General features: G+C 46.0%; 2 long non-coding RNA genes across 2 annotated transcripts in view; one reads left to right on the forward strand and one right to left on the reverse strand.

Moving 5' to 3' along the window:
* The window catches only part of LOC307202364, a 237,422-nt gene that overhangs the window by 37,269 nt on the left and 187,053 nt on the right, over nt 1-13,100 (reverse strand). The window lies entirely within an intron of this gene.
* On the forward strand, nt 10,900-11,250 carry LOC307201697. Its single transcript, XR_013832743.1, has 2 exons — nt 10,900-11,077; nt 11,163-11,250. It is a non-coding gene; the product is annotated as an uncharacterized lncRNA (long non-coding RNA).

Consider the following 13,100-nt stretch of genomic DNA (forward strand, 5'->3'; position numbering starts at 1 on the left):
TCTCTCCAAACCTCGAACATTGGGGACGCTACAAAACGAGGGGTTTTCGCAGCAAAACTATTGCCAAACTTTGGTTTGGCAATAAAATAAAATAAAACTTTGGTTTTAAGGGATTCTGACAAAAGTTGGATTTCTGGGTGTTAGTTACAACCTCCGGCTTGGGGTATCCATCACAGCGGTACCTCAGTTCTTGAACGTCTCTGTTGACGAACGTTTCGGAACCGGAACGCCGAAAACCCGGAAGGAAATGCTTCTGTTTTCGAACAGCTTCCACTGCGTACTTTTCGATTTTCGCGACTGAATTTGCGGACAGCCCTTCCTTTGCGCCTCGGCTTTCAATCGTTTAGGAACTTGAACGGTCTTCCAGAATGGATTATGTTCGAGAACTGAGTTACCACAGTGGTACCTAGGGTTAAGAACTTAGTTTGTTCTGGAGGTCTGTTCTTAACCTGAAACTGTTCTTAACCTGAGGTACCACCTTAGCTAATGGGGCCTCCCGCTGCCACCGCTGCACAATTTCTGTTCTCATCCTGAATAAAAGTTCTTAAGCTGAGGTACTATTTCTGTGTTAGCGGAGTCTGTAACCTGAAGCGTCTGTAACCCAAGGTACCACTGTACTTTGTTTGTGGGACACCAGGTTTTCAGTGCAAAACGACTGCAAATCTTTTATCACAGGCTTGGAGTAAGGTTACGAGATTTTTTTTCAATGGATCCGGGGACATTTTTCAACTTCAATGGATTTTGTATGGGGACTGATTTGTAAATCCAGGGACTCTCCCCAGGAAACGGGGACGTCTGGTAACCTTAGCTTGGAGGGGATCCCAAATTTTGGGGTCCGTTGTTGATGAAGCTGGAACAGGGCACAGGGATTCCTTCGTTTCCCTTGAGGACAAAGTTCTCAGGGTCAGGATTCTCAGAGTCTCCCGTCAGCCCCCGACTGCTGAATTCTGTGGCATGTCATTGTTGCGGCAGTTGTTGTTGTTGTTGTTGTTTAGTCGTTTACTCGTGTCCAACTCTTTGTGACCCCATGGACCAGAGCACGCCACGCACTCCTGTCTTCCACTGCCTCCCGCAGTTTGGTCAGACTCATGTTCGTAGCTTCAAGAACACTGTCCCACCATCTCGTCCTCTGTTGTCCCCTTCTCCTTGTGCCCTCCATCTTGCCCAACATCAGGGTCTTTTCCAGGGAGTCTTCTCTTCTCATGAGGTGGCCAAAGTCTTGGAGCCTCAGCTTCACAATCTGTCCTTCTAGTGAGCACTCAGGGCTGATTTCCTTCAGAATGGAGAGGTTTGATCTTCTTGCAGTCCATGGGACTCTCAAGAGTCTCCTCCAGCACCAGAATTCAAAAGCATCAATCAGCCTTCTTTATGGTCCAGCTCTCACTTCCATACATCACTACTGGGAAAACCATACCTTCTGATAGTGAATTGACCCCAGAGCTTTCTGGGGTGGCAGGAAGGGACTTGAACCCAAGGCGTTCTACATACAAGGCAGCTGTTCTAACCACTGAGCTACAGCCTTTCCCCATAAACAGAGAGACAAGCGTGGTTGCTTACTATTTATTCATTACTTACTTTGCGGGAAACGATAGCCCACTTTTTATCAGTCCAGGGTAGAGCATAACTGTTAACGTTAGCGGCTAGCTTCATCTGTGACTAACGGAAGGAACGTCCTAAAAATAGACACAGATATGGAGGCAGCAAAGAACACCAGCGCCAGGCAGAAACAGCCTCCCCCTTAAAAACACCTGCAAAACTATCGCCAAATTTTGTGGACAACGTTGGGGTTTGGGAACCCCGGTTTGATGAAACAATTGCTCAGACTGCAGTATACCGCAAAACACTGGTTTTTTGCTGCAAAACTTTGACATGGGTCTGGAGGGGATCCAAAATTCATACAGTGGTACCTCTGGTTCCGTACTTAATTGGTTCCAGAGGTCCGTTCTTAACCTGAAACTGTTCTTAACCTGAAGCACCACTTTAGCTAATGGGGCCTCCTGCTGCTGCCGCGCGATTTCTGTTCTCATCCTGAAGCAAAGTTCTTAACCTGAGGTACTATTTCTGGGTTAGCGGAGACTGTAACCTGAAGCGTATGTAACCTGAAGCGTATGTAACCCGAGGTACCACTGTATTTAACGAATTGGGAAATGATCCATAATGAATTGGGGGGGAAAGGTTTTAATAGTACTCCCCCCCCCCATACCTTTCTGTTGGGAATAATTCAGACTGAAATTCCCAGGGGTCAAAAAAAAAAGGTTATCTATGTATGCCACTACTGCGGCCTGTGTTTTGTTAGCCCCAAAATGGAAAACAAGCGAGGTCCCAACTAAAGAAGAATGGCAACTTAAGTTAACAGAATATACACAACTCACAGACTTAACATATAGAATAAGAGAACAGGAAGAATATACTTTTAGAGAAGATTGGGAAACATTTATTGAATATATGGGAAACAATTGTGTGCACCTGAAAATGCTGGCAGCATTAAGATAAATTCAACAGTGTAAACAAGTTTTGATGGAAGCAATAATGGAATTCTGAATGGTATAAGGTAAAGGTAAAGGGACCCCTGACCATTAGGTCCAGTCGTGACCGACTCTGGGGTTGTGGCGCTCATCTTGCTTTCTTGGCCGAGGGAACCGGCGTACAGCTTCCGGGTCATGTGGCCAGCATGACTAAGCCGCTTCTGGCGAACCAGAGCAGCGCAGAGAAACGCTGTTTACCTTCCTGCTGGAGCGGTACCTATTTATCTGCTTGTACTTTGACGTGCTTTTGAACGGCTAGGTGGGCAGGAGCAGGGACCGAGCAACGGGAGCTCACCCCGTCGCGGGAATTTGAACCGCTGACCTTCTGATCAGCAAGCCCTAGGCTCTGTGGTTTAACCCCAGCGCCACCCGCGCCCCATCAAGGGAAGTCATAGTCTCACTCTATTCTGCCTTGGTCAGACCACACCCAGAATACCGTGTCCAGCTCTGGGCACCACAATTTAAGACGGATATTGACAAGCTCCAGAGGAGGGTGACCAGGATGATCAACGGCCTGGAAACCAAGCCTGATGAGGAACGGTTGAAGGAGCTGGGTATGTTCAGCCTGGAAAAGAGGAGACTGAGAGGAGATATGATAGCCATCTTCAAATATCTCAAGGGCTGTCACATGGAAGAGGGAGCAAACTTGTTTTCTCCTGCTCTAGATGGTAGGACTCAAACCCATGGCTTCAAGTTACAAAAAAAGGAGAGTCAACATCAGGCACCTAGGCATCTTAATGTATAACCCAGACCGACAAGTTTTTAACCCCCTCTTTCCGGACCTACAGACTCACTCCTGCCCCCCCATCCCATACCTATGGGGAGATTATTGGGGTTAAAAGTTTAACCCCTCTGGAACCCTGACTGAACCACAGCAGGAGAAATCGGTCCCCTGTGGGACATCGATCCCATTAAAAGTCTCCCCAAGGCAGCTAATCCCTTTGTTTGTTTTTGCCTGGGATCAAGGAATGGGTGGAAGGAGGAGGGGGGGACGAATCGGCTTTGTTGGGGAGGGAGATCTGATCTCATTAAAGGTGCCACTCACGTCAGGATTAGACAGGGCAGATTTCTTAACACTCTGGGGCAGGCAGTAAGGCCTAGTGGGTGGGGCGGGTCTGGGGGAGCCAGGATACCTGAGTCCTCTGCGAGAAGAAAGAGGGGAGTCAGAGGAGTCAAAGTGGGGAAGCATCCGGAACTCGAACCCAGAACTCCTGGGTCCGGCCTCCTCCCAGTGTCGCTAACAAATCAGAACTCCTTTTCTGCCTCTGATCCCTTCCCACAGGTGAGGGTGGAGGACGGAGATTATCGCTAATCGGCTCATAACAGGTTTAGTTATTTTTATGGCCCCTCGTCAGGTGTCTCCACCTCTGCTAAAAGCTGGAACATGGGGGCAAGGGGCGGGGAGGATGGCCATACCTCTCCTAAGCCAGACACCCACCTCGCTCTTCTCTGTTGGGTACATCTGTTCACTCCTGAACTGATCCCATCCCCCCCTTTTTTTTTCTTATATGGTTTTTGGGCCGCAGCTGCAGACAGAAATTCAGCAGGTGAAGTTTATCTTCTTGGCAAGGTGGGGGGGAGAGACTTCACTTCTTACATTTTTGCTGCCAGGCTGCAGTTATAGTAACAGAAGCAACATCAATAATAATAATAATAATAATAATAATAATAATAATAATATACTAATTGTGCCTTCATTTTAGGAGGAACTCTGGCTTGGATTCCTTTGTATTTCTGCGTAAAATTCTTATTGGGGTAGCATGTTCTTCAGCTTTCCAGGAACCCTGACTTCTCAGTTTTATTCCATATCTTCCTCTTCTCATCCTTCTCCATCTCCTTTGACTCCTTCTCAGCGAGTTTCTAGGCCTCGTGGTGGCAAAACTATGCTTAGAAACACGTGGGATAAAAAGTTCCATAACTAAGGGATGTCAGAGAATTCTGTCAGAAACGGAAATTGGAGTAGGTTTTGCCACGATTCACAAATATTTTTCGCTCTATAAGACGCACCAGACCACAAGACTTTTTGGAGGAGGAAAACAAGAAAAAAATATTCTGAATCTCAGAAGCCAGAACAGCAAGAGGGATCGCTGCGCAGTGAAAGCAGCAATCCTCCCTCTTGCTGTTCTGGCTTCTGGGATAGCTGCGCAGCCTGCATTCGCTCCATAAGACGCACACACATTTCCCCTTACTTTATAGGAGGGAAAAAGTGAGTCTTATAGAGCAAAAAATACGATACTTAAAATAATTCGGCCATTTCCCACCTTCTTTTCGATATTTCCCTTCCACTGAGGTGTACTAAAGCTAATCCCACAATTAAACACACAATTAACTACATTTGTTTTGTCTACAGGGGATAGTGAGACCGATGTCGTAGGTTTTAGCAGAAGCCGAACTGTAGCAGAACGGAAACATCGCCGATTGAGACAGACGCACGACATGATGGAAATTGCTGCCTCCTATCAACCCGACCTGCGACACACAAATTTGTGTGTGTCCACGGTTTTTGTTGTTGTTGTTGTTAACATGCACCAAGATGGAGAAAAAGTAGAGCTTTGCCACCATCGCCAAAAGTGGCAATGTAAATGGGCGTGGCCCTGGAAGGTGGCAGCAAATGACTCAAACAAGCGAGTCAAGCCATGTACTGTGGAGGCAAACTATATACAGTGGTACCTCGGGTTAAGTACTTAATTCGTTCTGGAAGTCTGTACTTAACCTGAAACTGTTCTTAACCTGAAGCACCACTTTAGCTAATGGGGCCTCCCGCTGCTGCCGTGCCGCTGCGGCACGATTTCTGTTCTCAACCTGAAGCAAAGTTCTTAACCTGAAGCACTATTTCTGGGTTAGCAGAGTCTGTAACCTGAAGAGTATGTAACCTGAAGCGTAGGTAACCCAAGGTACCACTGTATATTGTTATGTACTGAAGTTCTCACCCTGGGCCAGCAGGGGGATACTGCAGATAGTTTTCACTCAGGTCCACATATGCAAATAAGGGATTGAAAGTGACGTTCAGTGATTGGATAGTTACAGAAAGTTGTTACAGTTGCGTTGTAGTGGAGCTCTATATAAGCAGGCTGGCTGAACCCTTCAGTTCAGTTCTGTTCTGGCCTGTGAATAAACAAGAGCTGTTTGAAGAATCGCTGTGTCGTCTGATATGTTCACCCACAACCCAGCATATATCTATTGAGAGCCAGTGTGGTGTACTGGTTAGAGTGTTGGACCTTGGAGGCCAGGGTTCGAATCCTGACTCAGCCCTGAAGCTCACTGGGTGCTCTTGGCCAGTCAGCGTCTCTCGGCCTAGCCTACCTCACAGGATTGTTGTGAGAATGAAATGGGGGTTTGGAGGGCTGTGTACCTTCAGCTCCTTGGAGGAAAAGGTGGTATATAAAGGTAGTACACACACTCTAGGAATCGCCCTGTTCGCTTTTTAAGGAAAGGGAGGAGTTTTGCAGGAAAAAAAACGTTGAAAAATACATTTATTAAGAAACCAGAAGCCTTTCTCCTTGGAAATAACAGGACCAGAATTGCCCAAGAAGGATTTTAGACTGTTTTTGTATGCCACTACAGCAGCAAGACTTTTATTAGCCAAAAATTGGAAATCGCAAGAAATACCGACAATAAAAGACTGGCAGATGAAGATGATGGACTTTTCGGAGCTGGCTGACCTGACTGGAAGAATCCGCGACCAGAAAGAGGAGGAAACACAAGAAGACTGGAAGAAATTTAAAGACTGTTTAGTGAGATGTTGTAATATAAGATAATTTAAGAAATCCCTAGAAGTAACAGATTAGGCTAAGGGATAGAAAAATATTAATAATAAAGATTATTATGGATTACAATTGGAAGTAAGGTTAAGAAGTATGTAATGAAAGAAAGAAGAGATTGATGTTATAAATATGAAATTGGGAACTGCTAAATATGTGATATGACGAAATTCAGATTGGAGGGTGTCGAGGAAATCTTTTAGCAATGTAAATACACCAGGGAATATGAAGAAAAAATTATTCTTTTATTTTGTGCGTTTTTATTGTTGTTAAGTTTTCATGTTGTGTTAAATGTAATGTTTTTCTTTTGTGTTTTTGTCTGTGTGTTATAAGAGAAAACTAATAAACTTTTTTTTTGGGGGGGGGGAATAAACTGCTGTCTGAAGAGCCTCCCACCCTATAAAAATTACCGTATTCTTCCGTGAATAAGAAAATATTTTTTTCCTTAGAGATAATAGGCAGCGTCGAGGTGTGGTTGCAATCTCATGCCCCCCCCCCCAAAGCTCAACAACTTTGGGCAATTTTTTGTTGCGGTCCCAAAAAATAGGTGTCATCTTATACATGGGGTCTTCTTATACACGGAAAATACAGTATATTTTGCTGCAGATGTATTGAGCAGAGGGGGGGGGTGCTTCACAGTGCTTCTTCCCCACCATTAAACAGCTTGCCTGAACCAGCTGGCGATCTCACAAACTGCAGAACCTGTCGACAGCCTTCATTTTTATGTATATAGGAAGATATGCTCAAGATCACAAACCGTTCTGCCTTCTTGCAGAGGAGGGAGGGCAAGAACAGACAATTCGTAGACCCTCACTGACGGTCGTTTCTCCCTTTCTCTTATAGCCATCTGGACCCCTTTGGTCTCGCCACGGGAGGGTGCAAATTGGGGGAGGGAAGAACAGCACATGGAATTAGGGCGTGGGATGGCTGAATACTAGGATACAGTGAAACAACTTTAAGCTTCCTCCACACAAAATGAGTCTGCACCCCTCTCTAAACCAAAACACTCTTCCGTCCTGGAAAGCTATAACCCCCAAATCCGGATGTCTGGAGACCGGCTGGAATTGCACAGTGGCAAGGCAAAGGCACTCTGTGTATGTTCAGACGCTCTCTGTTTCTTTGCAGGCTCCAAAGTTCTGAAAAAGGACACTAAGCCCCAGCGACTCTTGACATGTATTCAACTCTGGATTGTTGTTGTTTAGTCATGTCCGACTCTTTGTGACCTCCTGGACCAGAGCACGCCAGGCACTCCTGTCTTCCACTGCCTCCTGCAGTTTGGTCAAACTCATGCTGGTAGCTTCGAGAACACTGTCCAACCATCTCGTCCTCTGCCGTCCTCTTCTCCTTGTGCTCTCCATCTTTCCCAAGATCAGGGTCTTTTCCAGGGAGTCTTCTCTGCTCATGAGGTGGCCAAAGTCTTGGAGCCTCAGCTTCAGGATCTGTCCTTCCAGGGAGCACTCAGGACTGATTTCCTTCAGAATGGGTAGGTTTGATCTTCTTGCAGTCCATGGGACCCTCAAGAGTCTCCTCCAGCACCAGAATTCAAAAGCATCCATTCTTCGGCGATCAGCCTTCTTTATGGTCCAGCTCTCACTTCCATACATCACTACTGGGAAAACCATGGCTTTAACTATATGGACCTTTGTTGGCAAGGTGATGTCTCTACTTCTCAAGATGCTGTCTAGGTTTGCCATCGCCTTTCTCCCAAGGAGCAGGCGTCTTTTAATTTCATGACTGCTGTCACCATCTGCAGTGATCATGGAGCCCAAGAAAGTAAAATCTCTAACTGCCTCCATTTCTTCCCCTTCTATTTGCCAGGAGGTGATGGGTCCAGTGGCCATGATCTTCGTTTTTTTGATGTTGAGCTTCAGACCATATTTTGCGCTCTCTTCTTTCACCCTCATTAAAAGGTTCTTTAATTCCTCCTCACTTTCTGCCATCAATGTTGTGTCATCTACATATAAGAGGTTGTTGATATCAACTCTGGATATGGGTCCTAAAAATATATATTTTAAAAATTCTGGGGTGCTAGCTCTGACTCTGGGGGTTAAAGCAGTGGGTGAAATTTCCTTCACCCTCCCTCTTGCTGTGGTTTCCGTAGCTGCTATTCTGGGGCCTTGGGAGAGAGGCATGACAGGATGAAAGCTGGGTGCGGAGGAGAAACCAGCGGCGGCTGAGAGAGGAACCAGCGGGGAGCAAAAAGTGACTCAGCGCATCTTCGCAACTCCGGCGACCCTGACTCAGCACAAAGCAATCGGCTGTGGGGAGCCTATTCTCTTTTCATGACCATAAGAAGAGATTGTCGGATCAGAGCCAGGGGCCCATCTAATTTAACATCCTGGTCTCACGGGCGCCAACCCATAAGCAGGATTCGAACACAAGACCCACCTCCATTCCTACAGTTTCCAGCAAACTGGTATTCAGAAGCATTGTTGCCTCAAGCAAGCAGCCAGAGCAAAGCCATTGTGGCTAAGAGCTGCTGATACCTCTATGAATTTTTCCTGTGGGAGGGAGTTCCACAGTTTAACTGTCTGCCCTGGATGAACTTATTAGCAACACAAAAGCAGCTGTATTTTAAGAACAATGTGTCAGTGTGCAACTGACTTTGGGGGGAAAGGAGCCAGTCGTATTCCTGGGCCTTTAGCTCATAGGTAGGCAAACTAAGGCCCGGGGGCTAGATCCGGCCCAATTGCCTTCTAAATCCGGCCCACGGACAGTCCGGGAATCAGCGTGTTTTTACATGAGTAGAATGTGTCCTCTTATTTAAAATGCATCTCTGGGTTATTTGTGGGGCATAGCAATTTGTTCATTTCCCACCCAAAATATAGTCCGGCCCCCCACAAGTTCTGAGGGACAGTGGACCGGCCCCCTGCTGAAAAAGTTTGCTGACCCCTGCTTAGCTGCTATTATTAACTACTAGACCTCTTACCGCCACTGCTCAGGAATCCAAAGAAACCCAAAATTAATTGCAGTGGTTAAAATCGGCGCAATTCTGAAAGGCTCAGCCCGCCATTTTGATTCAAAACAGGGTTGACCTGTACCCAAACCTAGTTGGTTTGGTTACAATAGCGCTGAGTGGCCGATTTTCCAAAATATACAGTGGTGCCCCGCAAGACGAACGCCTCGCAAGACGGAAAATCCGCTAGACGAAAGGGTTTCCGTTTTGGAGGCGCTTCGCAAAACGAATTTCCCTATGGGCTTGCTTCGCAAGACGAAATGTCTTGCGAGTTCCTGCAGGTTTCCCCCCCTTTTTTCCCCCTTTTCCTAAGCCGCTAAGCTGCTTATCAGCTGATCCGCTAAAAGCCGCTAAACCGCTAATAGTGCTAATCTGCTAAGCCGTCAATGGGCTTGCTTCGCAAGACGAAAAAACCGCTATACGAAAAGCCTCACGGAACGGATTAATTTTGTCTTGCGAGGCACCAGTGTATAGCAGATTAAGAAGAAGAAGAAGAAGAAGAAGAGTTTGGATTTTATATCCCACCTTTCACTCCCCTTCAGGAGTCTCAAAGCGGCTCACATTCTCCTTTCCCTTCCTCCCCCACAACAAACACTCTGTGAGGTAAGTGGGGCTGAGAGACTTCAAAGAAGTGTGACTGGCCCAAGGTCACCCAGCAGCTGCTTGTGGAGGAGCGGAGACTCGAACCCGGTTCCCCAGATTACGAGACTACCGCTCTTAACCACTACACCACACTGATTAGTTGAATTTCTGTCCCTCCCTTTGTCCCAAAGTAACCCAGGTATTGGGGGAGCAAATGCTAGCTGCGGTTTCTGGGTAGTCTTCAAGGGAAACCCATTGTGGAGTGTTTTGCAGTAGTCTAGACCTGGAGGTAACCAGATTGCAGAGAGCTAGTATGTAGAACTCAGCTGGGGAATAATAATAATAATAATAATAATAATAATAATAATAATAATAATAATAGACAAGAAAAGACTCCCTGGAAAAGACCCTGATGTTGGGCAATCTTAATTCTGGCTTGGGGTTCATCCAGCCCAGCCTTTCGCATGATGAATTCTGCATATAAGTTAAATAAGCAGGCTTGTCATACTCCTTTCCCAATTTTGAACCAATCAGTTGTTCCATATCCAGTTCTAACTGTAGCTTCTTGTCCCACATAGAGATTTCTCAGGAGACAGATGAGGTGATCAGGCACTCTTATTACTTTAAAAACTTGCCACAGTTTGCTGTGATCGACACAGTCAAAGGCTTTTGCATGGTCAATGAAGCAGAAGTAGGTGTTTTTCTGGAACGGTGTAGCTTTCTCCATAAACCAGTGCATGTTTGCAATTTGGTCTCTGGTTCCTCTGCCTCTTCTAAATCCGGCTTGCACTTCTGGGAGTTTTTGGTCCATATACTGCTTGAGCCTTCCTTGTAGAATTTTAAAAACAAGTTATCAAGGCCTGGCCCAGTCAGAATCTGTGTACACACTAAAGCACTTTCAAAGTGCCTTCTTGCCCTCAAAGAATTCTGGGTACTGTAGTTCACCCCTCATGGAGTGACAATTCCCAGCAACCCTTAAGAAACTACAGTACCCAGAATTCTTTGAGGGAAAGGATGGGCATCGGATGTGCTTTAAAGGTTATAGTGCCCAGCCCCATCAGCGTCGGAAGTCCAGATCTGCAGAAATAATCTAGGCGAGGCCTTGGCTGCTGCTGCTACTGGATTGCCCTGGAAGAATCTGGAATTTTTTTTGCAAAACAGAGACAGAATTAAGGAGTGAGGTCACTTCTCCAGTTGCAGATGGTTCAGCAAACGGGGTTCGCCATCTGCTTGAAAACGTGAGGCATCTGGAGGTGAATGTGGGAGTTTGGGGAAGGGGGGGGGGAGAGTCATATTGTCCAGTCAGCTCATCTGACCCACTCGTGATCTCTCCTCCAGGGATGGGATGACCTCAGCAGAGGAGAGGTGAAGCAAGTTTCTTGTACCAGTCAGCAGCCCCAAATGAGGAACTTGCCTCAGAGAGAGAGAAAGAGAGAGTCAGGAAAGTGAGGAAGCAAGCAGATAAAAGTCTTGAGAGCTCCAAAGGCTCTCTCCGCCAAAGCTGTGTGGCAAAGGAACCTTCACTAAGAAAAATGCCTATTCTCTAAGGGCAACAGTAGCAACACAAACATACCAGATCCCTGATCAGCAGAGGAGAATGAGAGAATGTAATCTGGATGTAATCTGGAAGAGACCTGCTTATTATGCGGGCACTGGCTGCAAAGCTTGTGTCCATTTCCCTCATTGGCCGGGCTGCTGTGACATCATGGAATGTGCACGAGCATTCTATCTGCTCTGAATATTCTCACAGAGAATATGGTGGAGGAGAGAACTTATAGAATAATTATAATATGCAGCCGTATTAGAAAATGTGGTGAAACCATGAAAGGGTGGAGGGGAAGTCGCACACTAATGGAATGCTAATGGGAAAACATTGTGCAATTTGGGTTTGTTTGTTTATTGGGGAAACTGATAAATACACATTTTTTAAAAAAGAAAAAGCTGTACGTTCAGGGGGTCCCTTTCCCCATCCTTTGCCCCCCCCCCGGGAAACACAACAAGTCGGCTGCACCTGGGTGGAGAGAGTGCAGCTGAATGTGGGCAGCCTGAGGAACTCCCATCCACTTGAGGCCTGCCCATGAAAATATGAATGAGAGACCAGGGTGATGCCCACTGTTTCCAAGAACTCTTCTTGTTGTGAGACTTTTGTGGGTGAGCTGAGAGTTTATTTGGACCCTGAGTTAGAATTCGGAGGCTGAGATTATGTATCAGAAGAAAAAAAATGAATTGATATTAATGTTTATATAGTAGTAACTTTGTATTAATGTAACTTTTTTATACGTAATGGTGTGCATTTGTAAGATGTAAAGTTGTCTGTTGTGGCTTCAGTTTTCTGCATACCACCTAGAGATACTGTACAGTGGAACCTTGTTTTTCGAACTTAATCCATTCCAGAAGGCCGTTCAGCTTCCAAAAAGTTCGAAAACTGAGGATCAATGGGCTGGCTGCAAAGTTAATGGAAAAGAAAAAGAAAAATTTGGCTTGAAAGTCATTTGAAAACTGGAGCAGTTATTTCTGGGGTTTCGGCGTTCTTGGTTGACCACAAACTTGACATGAGCCAACAGTGTGACGCGGCAGCTAAAAAAGCCAATGCAATTCTGGGCTGCATCAATAGGAGTATTGCATCTAGATCAAGGGAAGTAATAGTGCCACTGTATTCTGCTCTGGTCAGACCTCACCTGGAGTACTGTGTCCAGTTCTGGGCACCACAGTTCAAGAAGGACACGGACAAACTGGAACGTGTCCAGAGGAGGGCAACCAAAATGGTCAAAGGCCTGGAAACGATGCCTTATGAGGAACGGCTAAGGGAGCTGGGCATGTTTAGCCTGGAGAAGAGGAGGTTAAGGGGTGATATGATAGCCATGTTCAAATATATAAAAGGATGTCACATAGAGGAGGGAGAAAGGTTGTTTTCTGCTGCTCCAGAGAAGCGGACACGGAGCAATGGATCCAAACTACAAGTAAGAAGATTCCACCTAAACATTAGGAAGAACTTCCTGACAGTAAGAGCTGTTTGACAGTGGAATTTGCTGCCAAGGAGTGTGGTGGAGTCTCCTTCTTTGGAGATCTTTAAGCAGAGGCTTGACAACCATATGTCAGGAGTGCTCTGATGGTGTTTCCTGCTTGGCAGGGGGGTTGGACTCGGTAGCCCTTGTGGTCTCTTCCAACTCTATGATTCTATGATTCTAGGAGCTGAAACATTCCAAAACAGAGGCATTCAGGAACCGAGGTTTGACTGTATTTTCAATATACTGTATTGTGTCAAAATTAAAAGAC

This window comes from Podarcis cretensis (assembly GCF_951804945.1).
Source record: "Podarcis cretensis genome assembly, chromosome: 13".
NCBI classification, from domain to species: Eukaryota; Metazoa; Chordata; class Lepidosauria; order Squamata; family Lacertidae; genus Podarcis; species Podarcis cretensis.